General features: G+C 45.6%; 1 protein-coding gene across 1 annotated transcript in view; it reads right to left on the bottom strand.

Annotated features, from left to right (window-relative positions):
- Positions 1-4,614, bottom strand: part of ABCG4 (ATP binding cassette subfamily G member 4) — a 58,708-nt gene extending 54,094 nt beyond the window's left edge. Inside the window, exon 1 of the mRNA XM_069947141.1 lies at positions 4,532-4,614. The gene's annotated coding sequence lies outside the window, so the exon portion shown is untranslated. The remainder of the gene's footprint in view (positions 1-4,531) is intronic.
- Between the last annotated feature and the right edge of the window lie 16,988 nt (positions 4,615-21,602).

Below are 21,602 nucleotides of genomic sequence, written 5' to 3'. Positions count from 1 at the left end.
CTGGGAGGAGTATATACGGTAAGCCCTTACACCTGTGGATTGCTGTTGCACCTTTTTTTTTTTTTGTCTATTAAAAATAAATCTCCACTGGGCACCGATCTGCCACCCTAATAGGAAACCAGTCATCATGTTCATGCTGCCTGATGTCACTAAGGAAGTCCCCAGTGGCATCTCCCTATCTCACCAGGCTTGAATCATAGATCTCTGCCTGGTAAGAAAGAGGAAGAGATCTATAAATCAAGGCCAGGGGGCAGGCAAAAGCCACCATGGACCGCCTCAATGACTCTTAGTTCAATTAGTATGAAGGTGATGGCAAGTTTCCTTTAAATTTAGTCAAGTATATAATTTTTCAACCCTTACAATGCCCAAAATTTTGTATGTTTTTCTTTCTGTTGAGAGGGCACATGCCTTTAGCTTTATTTACAATTAACATGTTTGATTTTGTGGTCATGGACTTTCAGTGCTGTAAAAAATTGCATTAAAGCGGCTCTGTACCCACAATCTGACCCCCCCGAACCACTTGTACCTTCAGATAGCTGATTTTAATCCAAGATCTGTCCTGGGGTCCGTCCGGCAGGGGATGCAGTTATTGTCATAAAACCAACTTTTAATCCGGCAGCGCTGTGTCTAACGGCCGGGGCTTACATTTGTATATGCATTAGGCTGGCACAACCTCTCTGTCCTTCCTCCCCGCCCTCCTCATCATTAGGAATGCTCCAGGCAGATTGCCTCCTATTCATCAGCTGTGCGTATATTGAACATGGGCTGGATCGTTAATACACCTGTGCAAAGCTCAAACAGCAGTAAATGTGCCTGGATCATTCCTAATGATGAGGAGGGTGGGGAGGAAGGACAGAGAGGGTGTGCCAGCCTAATGCATATACAAATGTAAGCCCCGGCCGTTAGACACAGCGCTTCCGGATTAAAAGTTGTTTTTATGACAAAAACTGCATCCCCTTCCGAACGGACCCCAGGACAGATCTTGGATTAAAAGCAGCTATACGAAGGTACAAGTGGTTTGGGGGGGACAGATTGTGGGTACAGAGTTGCTTTAAATGATCTTTATCAAAATGTGCCCATCAAACAGTACAGCAAATTCAGATAGAGAACTGTCTGTGCATTTTTCCATGTTTCTGCCTTCCTAATAATAACTAATAATAATAATAATAACATCAGCATCATCTCTAAATACTCCAAATGCCATAATTGGCATGTGGCCTTTTTTTAAATATGAAACACTGAAAATGACCTGGTACCTGGAAAGACTACTATTTTAATGTGTTGTTTTTACCCTGTGGCTTAGAGACAACAATCCCTCCACATGGTGCTCTTTTATTTCTACCTAATGTTTCCTAATTATATACTATACCCTTACAGCATAACGCATATGCAATAATTATACATCCATATGCACACTGACATACTGTACAGACACACATTGCACATATATACATATATACATATCCATATGCAGACTTACACATACATACACATCCATATGCACACTTACACACAGACTTACATACAAATCCATACCAACACACACTGCATAGACATACATACACATTAAGATGCACAATAAGATCTACACACTGCATATAGACATATATACACTTATTTTCTTTGCTGAATCAGCTGTCTTTTTAAGCAGCAATAGAGCAGCCCATGACCAGTTACAGAAGTCCCTAGACTTTGGAAAGAGGATAAGGGCACAGTACAAAAGCTACTACCACTGAAGCTGTGAACCTTCCTTACAACCTTCCCCAACAGTGCAGAGGAAAAATGTCCAGGGAAGAAGTTGTAGGGAGTGTAGTTTAGAGCCCCTGAAAGCGCCCCCAGTAATAAGGAGGACTAATATGCATCTGTACTACACAGCCCTCTACAGACTGAAGTCCAGACAGGGCACAAAAAAGATCAAGGAGGCAGAGCAGGGGAACAGCCCCATGGCCATTTCGTCCCTGCCTAGAACAGATACAGAGCACATGAGCATAAAAATGAAGAAAGAAAAAAACATTTAAAGCAACTCTGTACCCACAATCTGACTCTCCCCCCCCCACACCCAAAAGGGCCAGTGCGCTTTGATTCTGTTGCTCTCCGTTCAAAGAACTGACATGTCAATTCTTTGAGCAGACAGCCGCCGAGAGTGGAGGCGCTTGAGCCCTCCCATAGAGAAACAGTTTCACGCTGAGGCAAGCGGCATTCCGACGATTTTACTCCATGTGAACTGGCCCTTAATGTTGGGAAAGCCAGATATAAAAGGATTATAATATGAATATCATGCAAAAATATAAAGAGGTTAGATGTGGTGACCTTCAATGGGGGGGAAGGGGAGTATGTGGCAGTATGTGGCTTGGCACAGTATTTTTAGAATTGGAAAAAAACTGCACATACATATTTCTGACATATATTGCTTTATAGGAGCGACATATGATGTTATATAGTTTATAAAGTTTCCAATGACTAAAGGCCCTATTACACAGAGGCATTATCTGCTCGTTCATCAGCTGATCGTTGTTTTCAACATGTGCCTTTGGGTATGTTCACACTGAGGAATCTATGATCAGTTTAAAAAAAGGCCGCATTAGATGGCCTGACTTAGATGGCGTTGTAAGACTATTAGATGATGATCAGCCATAGGCCTTGTATCACCTATTCCAGAGTTAGGCTGGGTTCACACTACGTATATATTTCAGTCAGTATATTTCAGTCAGTATTGCAACCAAAACCAGGAGTGGATTAAAAACACAGAAAGGATCTGTTCACACAATGTTGAAATTGAGTGGATGGCCCCCATATAACAGTAAATAACTGCCATTATTTCAATATAACAGCTGTTGTTCTAAAATAACAGCAAATATTTGCCATTAAATGGCGGCCATCCACTCAATTACAACATTGTGTGAACAGATCCTTTCTGTGTTTTTAATCCACTCCTGGTTTTGGTTGCAATACTGACTGAAATATACTGACTGAAATATACATATACTGGCTATGTTCACACTACGTACATTTCAGTCAGTATATGTTATATTGAAATAATGGCAGTTATTTACTGTTATATGGCGGCCATCCACTCAATTTCAACATTGTGTGAACAGATCCTTTCTGTGTTTTTAATCCACTCCTGGTTTTGGTTGCAATACTGACTGAAATATACGTAGTGTGAACGCAGCCACTGACTGAAATATACGTAGTGTGAACCCACGGTGTGTTCACACTGAGGAATCCGTATGGATCACCCGCAGCAGATTCCTTCGCTCGCCCCCGCTCATGCCATAGACTCTATTCTATGGTTGGGCAAATACCGACGACTGCCCAAAGAACTGACATGTCAATTCTTTTGGCGGATGGTGGAATCTGCCCGACCCGACCATTTCAGATGTGAGCGGGGACAAGCGGCGGAATCCACGGCGGGTGATCCATACGAATTCCTGAGTGTGAACAGTGCGACACTTGTCCTTAGATTGTGTTTGGTATTACAACTCCACTCCATTTACTTCAATAAAACTGAGCTGCAATATGTCATACAAACTTATTGCAAGAATAGTGCTGTTTGAGGAAAAATAAATAACCTATCTTTTCCTAATAATGGATAATCCCTTTAACTGTGGGGGGTAAGAAACAAACATATGTGATGTTTCATATAGACCATTTAGTATTTGTTACTTCCTGTCCTAGTATTTTAGGAATTACGGTATATGAAATCACTGTGACTGTCATGGTTTTGAAGGCATCAGCTGAATTCATCATCCACTTGGAGACCAACTTTTCTTTGATGTCTACGGCCACTTTAAATAACAAACAAAAAAAAAAAGTTTTTGCCTTATTGGCCTTTAGATTTTTCAATTTAAATAAAACATATTATAAAGCTAAAACATAGAAAATGATTAATTTATCACACCTTTACATATTAATTTATCATGCTTTTACATACACATAAAACAAATAAATGTCAAATAACCAAAACCAAATAAATTATAAAAAAAATTCATGTAAAAAGGCAAATCAGTATTTTCAGTCTAAATGCATGGAAACTGGTTTTGTAAACAAGTACAGTTGTTTAAGGGTTAAATATTATATCACCATTATCACTGGATTTTCATCATGATGTGTTTAAACATATGATATCATTTTATTTTTTTATGTCTTTTAATGCACACAGGTCCCTGTTTTGGGTGTTTCTTGTATCTTTCTATATTGATTGCAGACCAGTTTGTCTGCATTCATTTGCATCTCTTCAGCCACAGCTTTCGATTCTTGGCTTCTCCTAAGTGTACACCTCCCCCAGGTCCCACCCATGTTATATGTTCTGCATGGCAGAAATAGAAAAATAAACCACCCAATTCTTTTTCTATTCAGGCCATGTTTCTCCAGCATCACTTCAGCTGAGACCCTGCACTCTTAATGATTGCAATCCCCTCTCCCCTCCTCTATAAAGCACATCGGCTGCAGCAGCCCTGACAAGGTCCCACTATGCAGATCACATACAGACACAGACAAAATGATTGATAGCAATAACAAAGGGTCTCACCTTCAGATTTGGGGAGAGGTCAATGAGTCCCCTGTATCTTTCTCCTCCAGCTGCAGTTAGAGTTTGCACCCACCCTGTGGGAATTAGGGGGAAGGGAAGGATGAAGACACAAAATAGCAAGGAGAAAGCAGCTTGAAGCCATAACCTTGCATAACCATTTGCCCACCCATATTTATTACAGGAAAATACAGAGGTGTCCCACTGCTTGTTTTTGCTGATGCTGATCTTCAGACCTCAGACATACTCTGTAGGTTGGTCCTGATGCAGATCTATCATCTGGCAGGCAGCATAGAGGCAGGGCTTCTGAACGGCTCTTCTTAAAGATATAGTACATCTTTACAAACAAGCAGGATGCTTGTTAAGTATCTGAATTGCTGTTTGAATATGATGTAGGTTTATTTTTTTTAGATCATTATCTAAAGTATGTATTCCAACCAGTACATACAAGATAAGTGTCCTCAGCCTCCACAGTCCCCAGGATCAACATTTGAAAGTTGAATTTTAGTAAGGCGCTCACTTAATTGAGCTTTGCTATCTATGAAATATAGAACTATACATATACCCACTATAGAGACAGCATCATTATTGTCACTAGAGATGAGCGAATTTACAGTAATAATGAAGCGAATTACTTTGTTATCTCGGAAATCTGCTCATCAGTTGTCCGCCTTTGAACTGACTGCCGCTCCGTGCCGCTCCTCCCCGGGTGCCTGGAAAAGCTGGAACTTTTTCAGGCACCCGGAGAGGAGTGGCACAGAGCGGCCGTCAGATAAAATGCAGCAGGCTGATGAGCAGATTTCCCAGATTATGAAGTGATTTGCTTCGTTATTACTGTAAATTTGCTTGTCTCTAATTGGTACCAATATCAGCCAAGTACATATTAACCTATTCTGTATGTGTTACTTTTGCATAACAAATTGCTTATTTTGTATTTGCTGTTAATATATGATATATGATAAAATAGTTTGCATCTTTTATACAGTGGCTCAGTGGTGTCTTACAGCACTGGGGTCCTGGGTCCAAATCCAATCAAGGACAAAAGATAACTAGAGATTTGGTCCAATAGCAAACAATTAAATGTTTTCCCATGGCATTAGGACATTGAGCACCAAGACTGCAAGGGCATTTTTAGCGTCTTTAATGATCAGAGGCACAAACTCAATTTAAGACATATAAGATTTATAACATATAAAAGACTTTGATACAACACATAGCAGTACAAATCCTTGTATGATGGCATACTGCTAAATATTAGTAATACAACTGCCAAAATAAACTAGCACTGCAGAATCTGTTGGCGCTATACAAAAAATATTATTATTATAAAACTGCTATTCAAGGAACAAGTACATCACCATGGTGACATCATACTGTCACCAAACAACTACCACAATTACTGTGTAAAAGGAACCTCAATACTGTTACTGCATAAAGCACCCTATACACGGACCAATATTCCCCATATACAGTTACCATATAATAGTAACATAGTTACATAGTTAATAAGGTTGAAAAAAATGCAACAGTCCATCAAGTACAACCTACAGAAACCCTACTGTGTCGGTCCAGAGGAAGGCAAAAAACCTTATGAGGCAGATGGTAATCCCATGTCCTATCACATGTAATCTAGTGCCCATAATTTATATTATATTTTTTAAGAAAAGGATCCAGGCCTCCCTTAAACATATTTAACCCCTTCAGGACCAGGCTAATTTTCGTTTTTGCGTTTTTGTTTTTTCCTCCTTGTGTTTAAAAGACCATAGCTCTTGCATTTTTTCACCTACAGACCCACCTGAGCCCTTATTTATTGCGCCACTAATTGTACTTTACTATGACAGACTTAATTTTTTCATAAAGTATGCTGTGAAACCAGAAAAAAATGATATGCGCGGTGGAAAAAATAATAATTTGTTTTTATTTTCGTGTTTACCCCATTTATCCTATGGTAAAACTGACATGTTATGATATGTTCTTCAAGTCGGTACGATTACAATGATATGTAATTTATATGACTTTTATGTTATCTGACTGCTTTTAAAAAAATTAAAACCTTTTTAAAAAAACTAAATGTGTTTAAAATTGCTCTATTCCCAGCCTTATAACACTTTTATCCTTTGTCTATGGGGCTGTGTGAGGTGTTATTTTTTGTGCCATGATCGATTCTTTCTATCAGTACCTTGCTTGTTTATATGCAACGTTTTGATCACTTATTATTATAATTTTTCTGGATTTGATGTGACAAAAAATGCGCAATTTTACATAGTAACATAGTAAATAAGGTTGAAAGAAGACAAGAGTCCATCAGGTTCAGCCTAGGGAAACCCTAAAAAGACCACTACAAAGATCTCTGTACTGTCCATTCATATATTTGTACATTGTGATCAGATCGCCCCTAAGACGTCTTTTTTTCTAACGTAAATAACCCCAAGCTTGATAACCTGTCCTGGTACTGTAACCCACCCATTCCCTTAATGACCTTTTTTGCCCTCCTCTGCACCCGCTTTAGTTCAGCTGTGTCCTTCTTATATACCGGTGCCCAAAACTGTACAAAGTATTTCATATGTGGTCTGACCAGTGATTTATAAAGAGGCAAAACTATGTTCTCATCTTTAGCATCTATACCTCTTTTGATGCACCCCATTATTTTATTAGCCTTGGCAGCTGCTGCCTGGCACTGATCACTAAAGTTGAGTTTAGTGTCCACCAATACCCCCAGGTCCTTTTCTGGAGTAGTTTTACCCAGTGTTTTATTTAGCACATAACTGTATTTATTATTTCTATGGCCCAAGTGCATAACCTTACATTTATCCACATTAAACTTCATTTGCCATTTCACCGCCCAAGCCACCTAAACCGCTCTAGCTTCTCCAAATCCCTCTGTAATATGATATTATCCTCCTCTGTGCTGATTACTCTACCCAGTTTAGTATCATCTGCAAAAACTGAGATTCTACTCTGTAGCCCCTCTACAAGGTCATTAATAAAAATATTAAAAAGAAGTGGACCCAATACTGACCCCTGTGGTACCCCACTAGTAACTAAAACCCAATCTGAATATGTTCCATCAATGACCACCCTCTGTTTTCTATCACACAACCAGTTACTTACCCATTTGCATACGTTTTCCCCGAGTCCCAGCATCTTAATTTTGTAGACCCACTTTTCATGCGGCACAGTATTAAATGCCTTTGAAAAGTCCAGATACACAACATCCACAGCCTCCCCCAGGTCCAGTCTATAACTCACCTCTTCATAGAAGCCGATTAGATTAGTCTGGCAGGATCGATCCCTCATAAATCCATGCTGATGCTGCGTCATAAGATTATTTTCATTAAGATACTCCAGTATAGCATGTCTTACAAACCTCTCAAATACTTTACCTACTATACATGTTAGACTTACGGGCCTGTAGTTTCCAGGATCACTCTTTGACCCCTTCTTGAATATTGGTACCACATTAGCTATGTGCCAGTCCTGTGGAACAATCCATGTCATTATAGAATCTTTAAATATTAGGAATAAGGGTCTGTCTAACACAGTACTCAATTCTTGCAAAACTCTAGGATGGATACCTTCTGGGCCCGGTAACTTATGTATTTTAATATTTTTAAGGCATCTCCCCACTTCCTGTTGTGTTAGGTAGGTGAGATTTATGGGGGGATTTACATTATTACTAGTCCTGTGAATACAGTAGAGAAGAATGTATTTAGTAGATTGGCCTTTTCCTCTTCCCCCTCCACCATTACACCCAGATTATTTTTGAGGGGACCAACATTTTCGGTTTTAAGTCTTTTGTTATTCATATAGGTGAAGAACATTTTGGGATTTGTTTTACTTTCTGTGGCAATCCTTCTTTCTATTGCAATTTTTGCTTTTATTTGTTTTTAACACATTCTATTCTTATGTCTATAGTTGCTCAATGCTTCCCCACTATTTTCTAGTTTTAGTAGTCTGAATGCTTGTTTCTTATCATTTATTGCACCTCTTACAGCTGAAGTTAACCACATTGGATTTCTCCTATTTCTACTACTTTTATTCCCATATGGTATGTGTCGTTCACACGATTTACCCAGGATGCCCTTAAATATGTCCCATTTCTCTTGTGTACTTTTATTTCTGAAGGCATCGTCCCAGTCTATGTCCCTAAGGTCAAATTACCCTTACTGAAATTTAATGTTTTTGTTGCCTTTCTACCAATCATTTTATTGAAGGATAATTGAAAACGTACTTTGTTATGGTCAATATTACCTAGGTGAACCCCCCACCTCTATTTTTGATATTCTGTCTGGTCCAGGAGTGCCCCCCCTCTTGTTGGTTCCTGTACTAGTTGGGAAAGGTAATTATCTTTTACTATTTCCAAAAACCCGCTTCCCTTGCTGGAGCTGTAGGTTTCTGTTGTCCAGTTTATATTTGGGTAGTTAAAGTCCCCCATAAAAATGACTTCCCCCTGCTTCGCTGCCGTGTCTATTTGTCTTATAAGAAGATATTCGGATTCTTCCACTATACTTGGAGATTTATAACTCACTCCTATAAGAATTTTATTATTCCTCGTCCCTCTCCTTATTTCTACCCAAAGAGACTCCACATTATCATCACTTATATCCTCCCGCAGAATGGGTTTAAGGCAGGATTTACAGTAATTTCTGAATAGACTATAACCCTGGATATTACCGGCCCAGTCATAGCTCTCATCCAGCCAAGTCTCGCTTATCCCCACTATATCATATTTCTGTTCCACCATTATGAGCTCTAATTCCTCAGCTTTATTAGTGAGGCTTCGAGCATTTGTATACATACATTTAATATGTTTGTCCATATTCCCTTTCCTCTTGTCACTAGTGACTGTTCTATCCCCTCCCGCCACTTCACCCCCAGTTCCATAATCTATGCCAAGCTCTCCATCTACTCTGTCTTCACTTGCTGTATTGTAGTTGCCCTCCCTAGTTTAAACACTCCTTCAACCTCTTGGCCATCTTCTCCCCCAACACGGCTGCACCCTCCCCATTGAGATGCAGCCCGTCCCTACCGTAGAGCCTGTAACCAACAGAGAAGTCGGCCCAGTTCTCCATGAACCCAAACCCCTCTAACCTACACCAGCTCTTGAGCCACTTATTTACCTCCCTAATCTCCCGCTGTCTCTCAGGTGTGGCTCGTGGTACAGGTAATATTTCGGAGAACATCACCTTGGAGGTCCTAGTTTTAAGCTTCCTACCTAAGTCCCCGAAATCGTTTTTAAGGACCCACCACCTACCTCTAACTACCAATCCGCAATGTGACTGTCAGGGCAGGTGGGCACAAACAGACAAGAGACAGTGGGCCCTGGATCTGAATCCCTCCCACTGACCCTACCTATTTGCCTCAATCCCTAGGCGGTCGCAGACAACCACGAAGACGTTCCCTTCACTACGTATGTGAACACACAGAACAATACAGACAGACAAAACACAATTAGAATAGTGGAACAAGCCGGGTCAAATCATACGGGCAACGCGGTACAAAATCAGTGTGACAACGGATAGTCAAAAGGTCAGGCGGAGGTCAGGATAACGAGTAAGTCAGGCAGGAAGGAATTAGGACGGGGTTCGCAGGAGTAGACAAGGGGGAGCTGGGACCAGGAGAGAACCTAATAACCAGCACTGGAAGGTGATACTGACTAAACTTTATACTGGATCAGGAGCCCAGACCAAAGGCTGATTGGTCCGGCCTCCAGAATCCAAATACACTGCAGCTGGTGCACTGCAGGCTGAGCGGCAGGGAGATCTGTCACTCAGCCTGAGTGTAACAGCACTCAGCTGCTTGGCCGAGGCGGATCTGACTGACGCGAGACCCGCAGCTCCCTTGGTTGCTAGGGACGCCGTCGGGTCTCCGTGACGTCACCCGACCTCGGCGAGGAGGGCCGCGCTGCGCTCCGGCCGGGACAGGCACCGCTGGATCGCGGTCAGGTAAGTTGCTGACAGTGACGAACTCGAGCGCCAGGTAGGCAACACACCGTTCAACGATCTCGGTCTTTGTGACAGATTGCCCTGTCTGTCCCCCTAATAATTGAGTCCCCCACTACCAGTACCTGCCTGGCCTGCCCTGATCTCCTATTTCCCCTATTTTGTACTTACGCATACGCATTGATTACGCATGCAGAAATACCAAATATGTTTGTTTATTTATTTTTATTTATAAAATTGGAAAAGGGGGGTGATTCAAACTTTTTTTTAGGGGAGGGGATATTTTTTATTAATAAAAACACTTTTTTTTTTTTACTCTATTGTTTAACTTTTTGTCCCCCTGGGGGACTTTCAGTATTACTGCGGTGATCTCCCATAGAGACCACTGCATCGATCAGATCATTGCTGTATTACGCTGGTCTATAGCAGACCAGATATACAGATTGATAAGCCGGGATTAGTGCCAGTGCAACGCTGAGCACCGGCCGGCTCAGTAGAAGGGATCTCCCCCCACGATCATATCGCATTTAAATGTATAATTAACCGTAGTCCCGGGCTAAACTTAGCACCCAGGATTGCGTCAGTTCGGAAGGGGTTAATGAATTTGCCACTGTAACCCACCCATTCCCTTAAAGATCTTGGTCAACGACTGTCAGCCGTGTCTTTCTTGTATACCGTTGCCCAAAGCACAGCATTTTATTTGTGGTCTGATCAGTGACTTATAAAGAGGCAAAACTATGTTCTCATCTTTAGCATCTATGCCTCTTTTGATGCATCCCATAATTTCATTAGCCTTGGCAGTCGCTGCCTGGCACCAGTGGCGTAGCTATAGGGGTCGCCGGGGTCGCCATGGCGACCGGGCCCCTACGCTAGGGGGGCCCGCACGGCCCCCCTTGCCACTTGTGACACTGTCACTTTAAGCATCCCGAGAAGCTGCGGCCGCGCAGCTTCTCGGGATGCACAGATCGCTTTGATGTTCCGCCCGCACAGTGAGCGGGCGGAACATTAAAGAGATCAGAATACAGGAGAAGGACCTGTCAGCGTCCTCCTCCTGTATTCTCTCCCATAGGCTGCCGGCACTTCATACCAGCAGCCTATGGGAGGCCGGGCCGTGACCTCTCCGGCAGGCGTGATGATGTGACGTCATCACGTCTGCCGGAAGTCCCGTCCCTGCGGCTCGCAAGATGGAGTCCGAAGAGGAGGAGGAGAGCTGCTGCCTGCACAGCGCGGATTAGGTGAGTAGGATGTTTGTTTTTTTAGGGGCACCTCTGGGGGCATTATTAGTATATGGGGGCACCTCTGAGGGCATTATTAGTATATGGGGGCACCTCTGGGGGCATTATTAGTATATGGGGGCACCTCTGAGGGCATTATTAGTTCTTGGGGGCACCTCTGGGGGCATTATTATTGTATGGGGGCACCTCTGGGGGCATTATTATTGTATGGGGGCACCTCTGGGGGCATTATTAGTTCTTGGGGGCACCTCTGGGGGCACTATTAGCTCATGGGGGCACCTCTGGGGGCATCATTATTGTATGGGGGCACCTCTGGGGGCATTATTAGTATATGGGGGCACCTCTGGGGGCATTATTAGTATATGGGGGCACCTCTGGGGGCATTATTAGTATATGGGGGCACCTCTGAGGGCATTATTAGTTCTTGGGGGCACCTCTGGGGGCATTATTATTGTATGGGGGCACCTCTGGGGGCATTATTATTGTATGGGGGCACCTCTGGGGGCATTATTAGTTCATGGGGGCACCTCTGGGGGCACTATTAGCTCATGGGGGCACCTCTGGGGGCATCATTATTGTATGGGGGCACCTCTGGGGGCATTATTAGTATATGGGGGCACCTCTGGGGGCATTATTATTGTATGGGGGCACCTCTGGGGGCATTATTAGTTCATAGGGGGCAACTCTGTGGGCGTTATTAGTTCATGGGGGCCACCTCTGGAGGCATTATTAGTATATGGGGGCACCTCTGGGGGCATTATTAGCTCATGGGGGCACCTCTGGGGGCATTATTAGTGTATTGGGACACCTCTGGGGGCATTATTAGTGTATGGGGGCACCTCTGGGGGCATTATTAGTTGATGGGGGCAACTCTGGGGGCATTATTAGCTCATGGGGGCACCTCTGGGGGCATTATTAGTATATGGGGGCACCTCTGGGGGCATTATTAGTTCATGGGGGCACCTCTGGAGGCATTATTAGCTCATGGGGGCACCTCTGGGGGCATTATTAGTTCATGGGGGCACCTCTGGGGGCACTATTAGCTCATGGGGGCACCTCTGGGGGCATTATTAGTTCATGGGGGCACCTCTGGGGGCACTATTAGCTCATGGGGGCACCTCTGGGGGCGTTATTAGTTCATAAGGGGCAACTCTGGGGGCATTATTAGTTCATGGGGGCACCTCTGGAGGCATTATTAGTTCATGGGGGACCTCTGGGGGCATTATTAGTTCATGGGGGCCACCTCTGGGGGCATTATTAGCTCATGGGGGCACCTCTGGGGGCATTATTAGCTCATGGGGGCACCTCTGGGGGCATTATTAGTTCATGGGGGCACCTCTGGGGGCATTATTAGTCCATGGGGGCACCTCTGGGGGCATTATTAGCTCATGAGGGCACCTCTGGGGGCATTATTAGCTCATGAGGGCACCTCTGGGGCCATTATTTGTTCATGGGGGCACCTCTGGGGGCATAATTAGCTCATGAAGGCACCTCTGGGGGCATTATTATTGTATGGGGGCACCTCTGGGGGCATTATTAGCTTATGGGGGCACAGCAGGGAATCCTACATACAGGGGGCATCCCACATTCCTACTCACTTTACTGCACATTACACCAAACAGTGCAGTTACTATGGGAGCCTACAGGAGGGAGGAAGGGAAGGAAGTTGCTAGAAATGTGCGGAGCCTGAATTGTTTGTCTCGCAGGTTCTAAGGGGATGAAACGTATCTGGAAGGAATCATCTTGGAGGACTGGGCCGGATGGAGAGGAAAAGGGAAAGTGACGCCTCAGATCAAAGAAGACATCACCGGTGAGTCACTGTATGACGGTTTTCTTATTTTGTAGAACATCATTTAGTAGGGGTGCCCCGAGGTGGAAAAGGTTGGGAAGCACTGCGCTAATCTGTCCCGCTGCGCCCGCTGGCACATGCTGTCATCTGATTGGGCCTCTTACCTAATCAGATGACAGCAAGTACCAGCGCCCCCTCCTCCAGACATCTGCCTTGGCGGCCCAAGCTGTGTCCTATGGCCGTATCTTTACCGCTTTTAGGACTGCAGGTGATATCAGGTGACTTCTCCAGGTTGCAGAAGTTCAAACTTCATCGTGCCCTGCTGACAGTTTATAATGGGAGTTGTAGTTTTGCAGCATGTGGCTCTTCAGGTTGCAGCACTACAACCCCCATCGTTTCCAACTGGTAGTTCATGATGAGAGTTGTAGTTTTTCAGCTGTAGAGTCAAAGATTGGAATACAATGATTAGACAATGACACAGTACAGTCCATTAATTATAGGGGGCAGTAGTGCAGTACATGAGGTGGAGGCAGTGACAGGGCATTAGAACATGGTGGCACATTAGAGTAATTGGATATAACGTTAGATAGGACTTTGCCTGATCGGGGGGAGATGGGGGGGCCCCAAGCTAAAATTTTGCACCAGGGCCCATCAGCCTTTAGCTACGCCCCTGCCTGGCACTGATCACTAGTTGAGTTTACTGTCCACCAATACCCCCAGGTCCTTTTCAGAAGCAGTTTTATTCAGTGTTTTAATATTTAGCACATAATTGTACTTATTATTTCTATGGCCCTGGTGCATAACCTTACATTTATCCACATTAAACTTCAATTGCCTGCACTTTTCTTAATTGTATTCTTTTGACTGGTGGTTACAGTTATTTATACCAATAGACAGATTTGTTATTTCACAGATAATGTACCTACCTGCTTGCCTCAATTGGCCCTAGATGGCCGTGGACAACCACGAAGACGTTCCCTATACTGAGTACGTGCAACACAGAACAAGACAGACATACAAACACAATATAGAATAGTCGAACAGGCAAAGTCAAAAACCAAGCAGGCAGCGCAGTACAAAACAAGTAGCAGTCGGATAGTCAAAAGTCAAAGCCAGAGGTCAGGTAACACAGACGAGCAAGCAGAGGGAGTTAGGATGGGGAGCGCAGGAATAGACAAGGAATAGCTGGGATCCGGATGTTACTCAAAATAGCCAGCGCTGGGACTCAGTCCCAGCTTTGATTTATGCTGACCATGAGCCTGGTCTGGATCCCCATTTGACCAGCGCTCTGATCTTCCAGGTTACAGACAGGCAGAGAGACCCATCAATCACAGAGACCAGACCGGTGCAAAATCAAGTCCAGAAGCTTCTCAGCTTAACTCCTGCATTGCCGGAAGCTGAGAAGCAATCAGGTGTGGCACACAAAAGCAAAACACCAGGCCCAGTTCAGACCAGGCTACTGCAGATTCCTGACAATTATGTATCTCCTTCAATAAACTCAGTTTAAAAAAAAAAAAACTTCAATTGCCATTTCTCTGCCCAAGCCTCCAGCTTCTCCAAATCCCTCTGTAATATTATATTATCCTCCTCTATGGTGATTGAAACGACTGGAGTCGGGGATCCACTGTACCACCGCAAGCGAAGGCGTAAGCTGAATCGGAGTGGAGTCTAAGGGGCTGCTGGTCTCAATCAGTGCGGGACGGGCTTGCTGCGGCAGGCGACCCCCAGGTCAATAGCCCTGCCTAGGCTTGCTAACGGCAGTGGGTGAGTTGAAGCTGGAGACACGTGGCAAACAGGAACACAGCAGGACTCACTGCTGGAAACGCAGACGGCAGGAACCACGGGCAGCAACAACAGGCAGGGACAACAGGCACGAACAGCACAGAGCTGGAACCACGCGCTAGGGAAGCATGCAGATGCTCCAACACTAGGGTCGGGGCAGGGCTGAAATTTATAGGGAGGTGTTTGGTGCACACTACTAATCAGGGACATTCTGTCCATTTAAATCACAGAGAAGCTGCGCGCGTACTTTATGCAGTGTTGAACCTTGCCTATTCCTCTATGGGATCCTGGCCGGAGCGTATACACATCGTAAATGCTCCGGCCGTGATCCCGTGCGGCGCCGCAAATAACTGGCATATCAGTTTTCTGTGGCTGCAATTCAATGAATTGCGGACGTAGAAAACCCTGTCAGTCCACACAATGAAGCGAGCGGCTCCGGACGCTTGTTTCATTGTGTGCTGTGGGAGGTTCTGATGTGAGCGGTTTGGGGAGGTTCTGATGCGGGCCATTCCGGGTCACTGAACGGCCGGTCTTTTATAGCGTGTGAACATAGCCTTAAGAGGGATATGTGGAAGGAGTTCAGGATTCGTATGGTAGGAGGTAGGCGTAGTTTGTAGGAGACCTGATTGATGCGCCTGAGGACTGTGAATGGGCCAAGGAACCACAATTTTTTTTTTATCATTATTCTTTATTTTGGGATTAACAAGAATGGAAGTACGGGGATAATTCCTCCGTCTCCCAGAGAAATACATTGAAAACCAAGACAGAGCAGTGTTATGTGCAAAGCAGACCAAAAAATTAAGAATAAACTCAGACTGTATTTATCATCATGTTCTAAGCAAAAAAACGTAGAAGGGCCCTGTCAGTATAGCCACCAGCTATGGCCATCCCTGGATTAGAAGGAGCATCCCCGACCTCCACCTCGAATCCATTAAGTTTTCTAAGTAGAGTCCCTAAGAGGAGGGACCTCCCCTGCCTTCAAAAAGACAGGAGGAAGAGGAAAGACAAAAGTACCGAAGGGAGGAAAGAAAGAGCAGGAGGGAGAGAAAGAAGATAGAAAGAGAAAGAAGGAAAAAAAAGGGGGGGGGGGGAGTAGGTGGAATGGGTTAGGGGGTAGGGAAAGGCCGGCGGCCAGCCTCTCCGGCACCACCCCCCGAGCAGGCATGCCCAGACAGATCTTATTCCAAAAAAGTAATAAAATCGGACAGGACCAGAATATATGCAAGTGCGTTCGTATGGCAGAGCCGCATCACCAACACAGAGGGTCCACATTCAGCTATATGGCATGAAGCCTGGCTGGCACCCGATACCAACGGGTAAGTATCTTATACCCCACTCCTTGGAGGACTTGTGAACTAAGGTGAGTATTTTATCGCGTTAGCGATTAGACAGTGTAAGATTCAAGTCTTCTTACCACTTGAGCAAGAAGTCAGGAGAAGAAATTAACAGGGAGTATGTCAATGATAAGATGTGTGTCGCAACGGGCCTTCCTCCATACACAGAGTTTCAAAAGCAGTATATGAAGTCACGAACGTGGAGGCCATAGGGAGAGTGTGTAAAAATGGCGTAACTGGTTAATGCGCCATAATCCCAAGGGGACTGTATCCACCAGTTCCCCCAATGCAGCAGAGGTTGCATACGCAGAACCAGAACGGAAAGAAGTGGTCCTGAACCTACCCGCCTTCACCCAGGAGCGGAAGACAGGATCCTCCAGGCTCGCGGGGAAGGCGGGGTTTCCTAGCACTGGCAAGTGGAATGGACGTGAAAGATTGTTTCACTTTGACCCATGGTTTGCTTTCCGCGTGTCTGCACCAATTCATGGCCCTGGACAGTAATGCTGCCAGGTGATACAGCCGGAAGTCCCGTTCCCCCTTGTGATATGGGCCTACACAACATTGTCTGATTCAGTCGAGCAGGTTTATTGTTCCAAATAAAGCGTATTTGCAAGGATGCGAGCGCTTTAAAAAAAGTAGTTTGGGATTTTGGGCCGGTATGCACTGAAAAAGATAAAGTAGACAGGGTAACAAGGACATTTTGAAAATGGCACACCTATCGAACCAGGAGAAATAACCCCTGGTCCACACGGCACATTAAGATTATCAATGGAGGGAGAGACAGGTGGCTGGCACTGCACCCTACATATGCGGGTCGGGAGGTTCGGACCGCGGTGAGCTGAATCCCGGTTGCATATAAATCAGAGGTGTGTGGAGGTGCTACACGCTAACGCAAACAGTCCAATATAGGTAACAGTGAGAAAAATAGAAGCGGGCACTCACCACTGTATCACCGTAGAATGCTTTATTAATCCGGGTGGACACGCAGCAGGGAAGGGGGAAGATGGAGGAGCGGGTGCAAGCCAAAAAGATTATAGTTTGGATAGCATAGGTGGAAAATTTAGAGAGTAAAGCTTGCATAGGTCAGAAGGGAATAGAATCCCCAGATACTTAATCGCCTCTCTGGCCCAATTAAAATGAAAATATTCACATAGCGCCGCTAACTTTCGGTGGGTGAGCCCTACATTCATCACCTCGGACTTGGATAAATGTATCTTGAAGTTAGATGTGTGGGCATATTCGTCTAGTTCCCTCATAATGGAGGGGAGGGACACCGATGGGTTGGAGCCGAAGAAGAGCAAATCGTCTGCATAAGCAGCAATTTTATGGGTAGTTCTACCCACCGGTATCCCTCCCACATCTACATTAGCCCGGATACGGCAGAGAATGGGTTCTAAGGTAAGGATGAAAGTAAGTGGGGAGAGCGGACGCTCCTGCCTCTGACGTTTTTGATGGGGAATTCATTGGAGAGGAGGCCAAGCCTAAGTAACACAGGGACTCCACCATGAAGGGCCAATTAACTCTATCGAATGCCTTTTCTGCATCCGTAGATAACAGCTTTAGAGGCATATCAAGCGACTTGGCCTTGTGGAGTGGAGCAATTGCCCTCATGGTGTGGTCCCTGGCCTCCCTTCCGGGCATGAAACCCACCTGGTAAGGGTGAACGAGTGCCCCCAGTGTCTGTTATAGTCTAATGGCAGGGATCTTAGAGAATAGCTTTAGATACACGTTGAGGAGTAAAATAGGACTGTAATTGCTACAGTGTGCTATCCTTCCCTTCCTTCGGGATAACTAAAACATGTGCCCGTGTGGAATCCAGGGGCAGTTCCCCCACTTCACAGACAGCGTTAAATGCCTAAATAAAGGAAGGGGCTAACTGGGTTTGAAACCTCTTATAGTATGCTAGGAAAAACCCATCTGGACCTGGGGCCTTCCCCGTTTGTGTGTCTTGGATTGCCAGGAGAATTTCCCCAGTGGAAATGGGTCTTTCCAGGGTCTCCATTACCGATTTGTCCAATCGGGGCATCCCCGAAGCGGCTAGGTACTGCTTAATGCGATCCAAAAAATCACTGCTCGCAGTGGTGGGATTTGTCTTATCCACCACAGAGTAGAGCTTGGTGTAGTATGACCGAAACTCTCCTGCAATTTCGGAGGGAGTGTATAGGGGAGATAAAAGCGAAGCTGTTGTGCGCGTAACGCCCTAGCCAAGGCCCTCTCGGGTTTGTTGCCATGCTCATAGTAATAGCGTTTACATTTGGAGAGGGTAGCCTTGGCATTGTGTATGAGATGTGCTCTGAGCTCTTCCCGATTGGACAAAAGCTGTCCTTTAGAGTCAGCGGTCAGAGTACTCTTGTGTGCTGTTTCTAGAGCTTTCAATTGGGCCAAGAGTCGCTCTGTCAATATGTGTCTGTGTGAGGAGAGGGAGGTCATTGTGGCGTAGTAGGAAGTAGTCCAATCTAGAATAAGAATCATGGACAGGGAAGTAAAACGTGAAATCCTTGTCGTCAGGGTGGCAGATACGCTAGACTTCGACCAGTCTATGCCCATGCAAAGTAAAACGTAAAATTTGTCTCAAAGCGGACGCACTTATGTGGGAGGCCCCCGTGGAAGTGTCCAATATAGGATCAAGTGCGATGTTAAAATCTCCCTCCAGCACCAAAGTCCCTTAGTGTGTCCAACATCCGAGTTAGGGCTGTTCCTTAGTGCTGTTCGTGTTGGGCAAGTAGAGGGAGGCGAATGTGAATGTGTGCATCGTGATGCGTCCCTTAAGGAGCACCATCCTACCTGCATCATCGCAAGAAGTCTCCACATGTTCCCATGGCAGATTTTTGGATATCAGGTTACAGGAACCACATGCTTTTGGATTTGGTGAGTAACTGTGATTTGAAAAAGGAAATGAAGCATTAGCAAGAGTAATCTGGAGGCATTGAGATGTGTCTCCTGCAAAAAGACCACGTGTAGATTCTGTTTTCTCAGGAGGTTCATCAGGATGGACTGCTTCCCCGGGTCATGAAGACCTTTTACATTAAGGGGAGGGGTGTAGGAAGGGTTGGGAAAGTGTAAAAAGGGAAAAAAGGGGGGGGGGGAGAGGAAGAGAAAAGCACAGAAGAAGGAAGCAATAAGATGAGAGGGGTGTGGAGATGAGAGAAGAAAAGAACATAAGAAAGGTCAACCGTTATACACGTGTGCAATTGGCGTGACCAGAGACAAGGGTAGCAAGACAGAAAGAGAGAAGATAAGGTAGAAGGCTATGCCCAGAAGAAAAATCCAGTAGGAGAACAGAGAGGAACTTTAGATGGAAGTGAAAGAGAGGTAATGGAAAACCATGGGGGAGGTGCGTGGCCAGGGACCGTCCTAATGAGCCATACAGACGCTGCAAAGTTCAGGCCCGTCCCCCCCTCATAACTTTGGGAGGGAGCGCAAAATCCAACCCCGCAGGGAACAATGCTTAAACCAGGCATCAGAATTAGCTAACTATTAACAAGAAGGGGAGACAGCAGAGCACAGCCTGCACATGAGAGGGAAGCAAGAGGTACGTTTGCAGTAGGGTAAACAAAACCACATAGCCACATAACACATTACAAAAGGACAGTTGCGGATCTGAGCAGATGAACCCTAAGGGTGAGTTATCTCTCACGTCATGCTAGGTCAGGGGAGGGCTACTACCATCTGAGGGCCAGGACGTCACTAACAGAGAAGATCCCCATTCCCTGTCTGGGGAAGGCAAAAAAATGCTATAGGGCACGCAGGTGTAAATAACTAGGAGGGGATCCCGCAACCATTTGTAAATCAACAACTGGTGAAACAGAATGAAGCAATGTCCGGGTCCCAGTCCAGGGGGCGCTTCCCTCTGAGGAGATGAAGAGCTTTTGCGACGGCGCCGTGTTCCCCTCTAGTAGGGGATCTTTGTGGCAGGGCAGGCGCACGCTCTACTGCGAGCCAGTTTGGAACAAACACAGGTGGAGAGCCGAGGAAGGTGAAGAGGCCCAGAAGATCTTCAGGCGTGTGGAGGACATATGTGCGCTCCTCTTTCCTCACAACCACGTGAAAGGGGTGGCCCCAGTGGTAGGTGGCGCCCTGCTCCTTAATGCATGCCAATAGAGGCCATCTCATGTATATTTTCCTAGCCGACACGTCAAGGAACAGCCTAAGCACAGTGTCCTCAAACATAATGTCCCCCTCCACCTCCCTGGCTGCCTTGAGTATGGCCTCTTTGTTGGTATATACGTGCAGCCGACACAAGATGTCTCTCGGGGGACCTGCCTCCTGCTGGAACCTGGCCACTCAGTGCACCCGGTCTATGACGAACGTGGCCTCCACTGGTCGCCCCGTTACTTGATTAAACAATGTGGTGACACGCAGTAACAGGTTATCTCGGGGGCTCTGTTCTGGCAAACCTTTAATGCGGACGTTGTTCCGGTTCTCCTAGTCGTCCAGTAGCAATGTGAGGGTCTGCGTGTGGTGTCTCCCCAGTTCTGTCTCCGTCTCGAGTGCTGAGACCCTTGTGGTCAGGGCAGCAATGGCGTCCTCACTTGCCGTTGTTCTGGTGGAGACGGCTTCCACCTCCTCCCGCATTGCACTCAGGGCCTGTTGTTGCGCTGCTTTTATGCGCTGAACCACCGAGTCCAGGTCTTGTTTGGATGGCAGCGCCTGGATCAAGTTCCAGAGGAGCTGTAACTCCGTCTGGACCACCCCACCTGGCGAATCCCGATGTATAAGGGGCTGCGTCACAGATGAACCAGCCACGAGGCTACCGTCTTCCGCGAAAGGGTCGGGTGGTGAGCCAAACATGGTCCCCGAGGTGTGGTGTGGAGCTAAGTAAGCCCTTGTTTTTGTGTCTGAAACGGCCTCTGGCATAGAGCTCCAAGGAAGCACGTCTTCAAAGCTCCATAGCTAAGCCACACCCCGTGAACCCAATTTGTAACTTGGGATCTTCAGCCGAACGTACTTGGCCGACAACCAGACTTTATCACCTGGAGCAAAAGTTATGGC

The sequence above is a fragment of the Dendropsophus ebraccatus genome, chromosome 12 (assembly GCF_027789765.1).
Source record: "Dendropsophus ebraccatus isolate aDenEbr1 chromosome 12, aDenEbr1.pat, whole genome shotgun sequence".
Classification (NCBI taxonomy): domain Eukaryota; kingdom Metazoa; phylum Chordata; class Amphibia; order Anura; family Hylidae; genus Dendropsophus; species Dendropsophus ebraccatus.
Note: the sequence above shows the minus strand (reverse complement) of the source record. Positions and strands in the feature narration are given on the sequence as shown.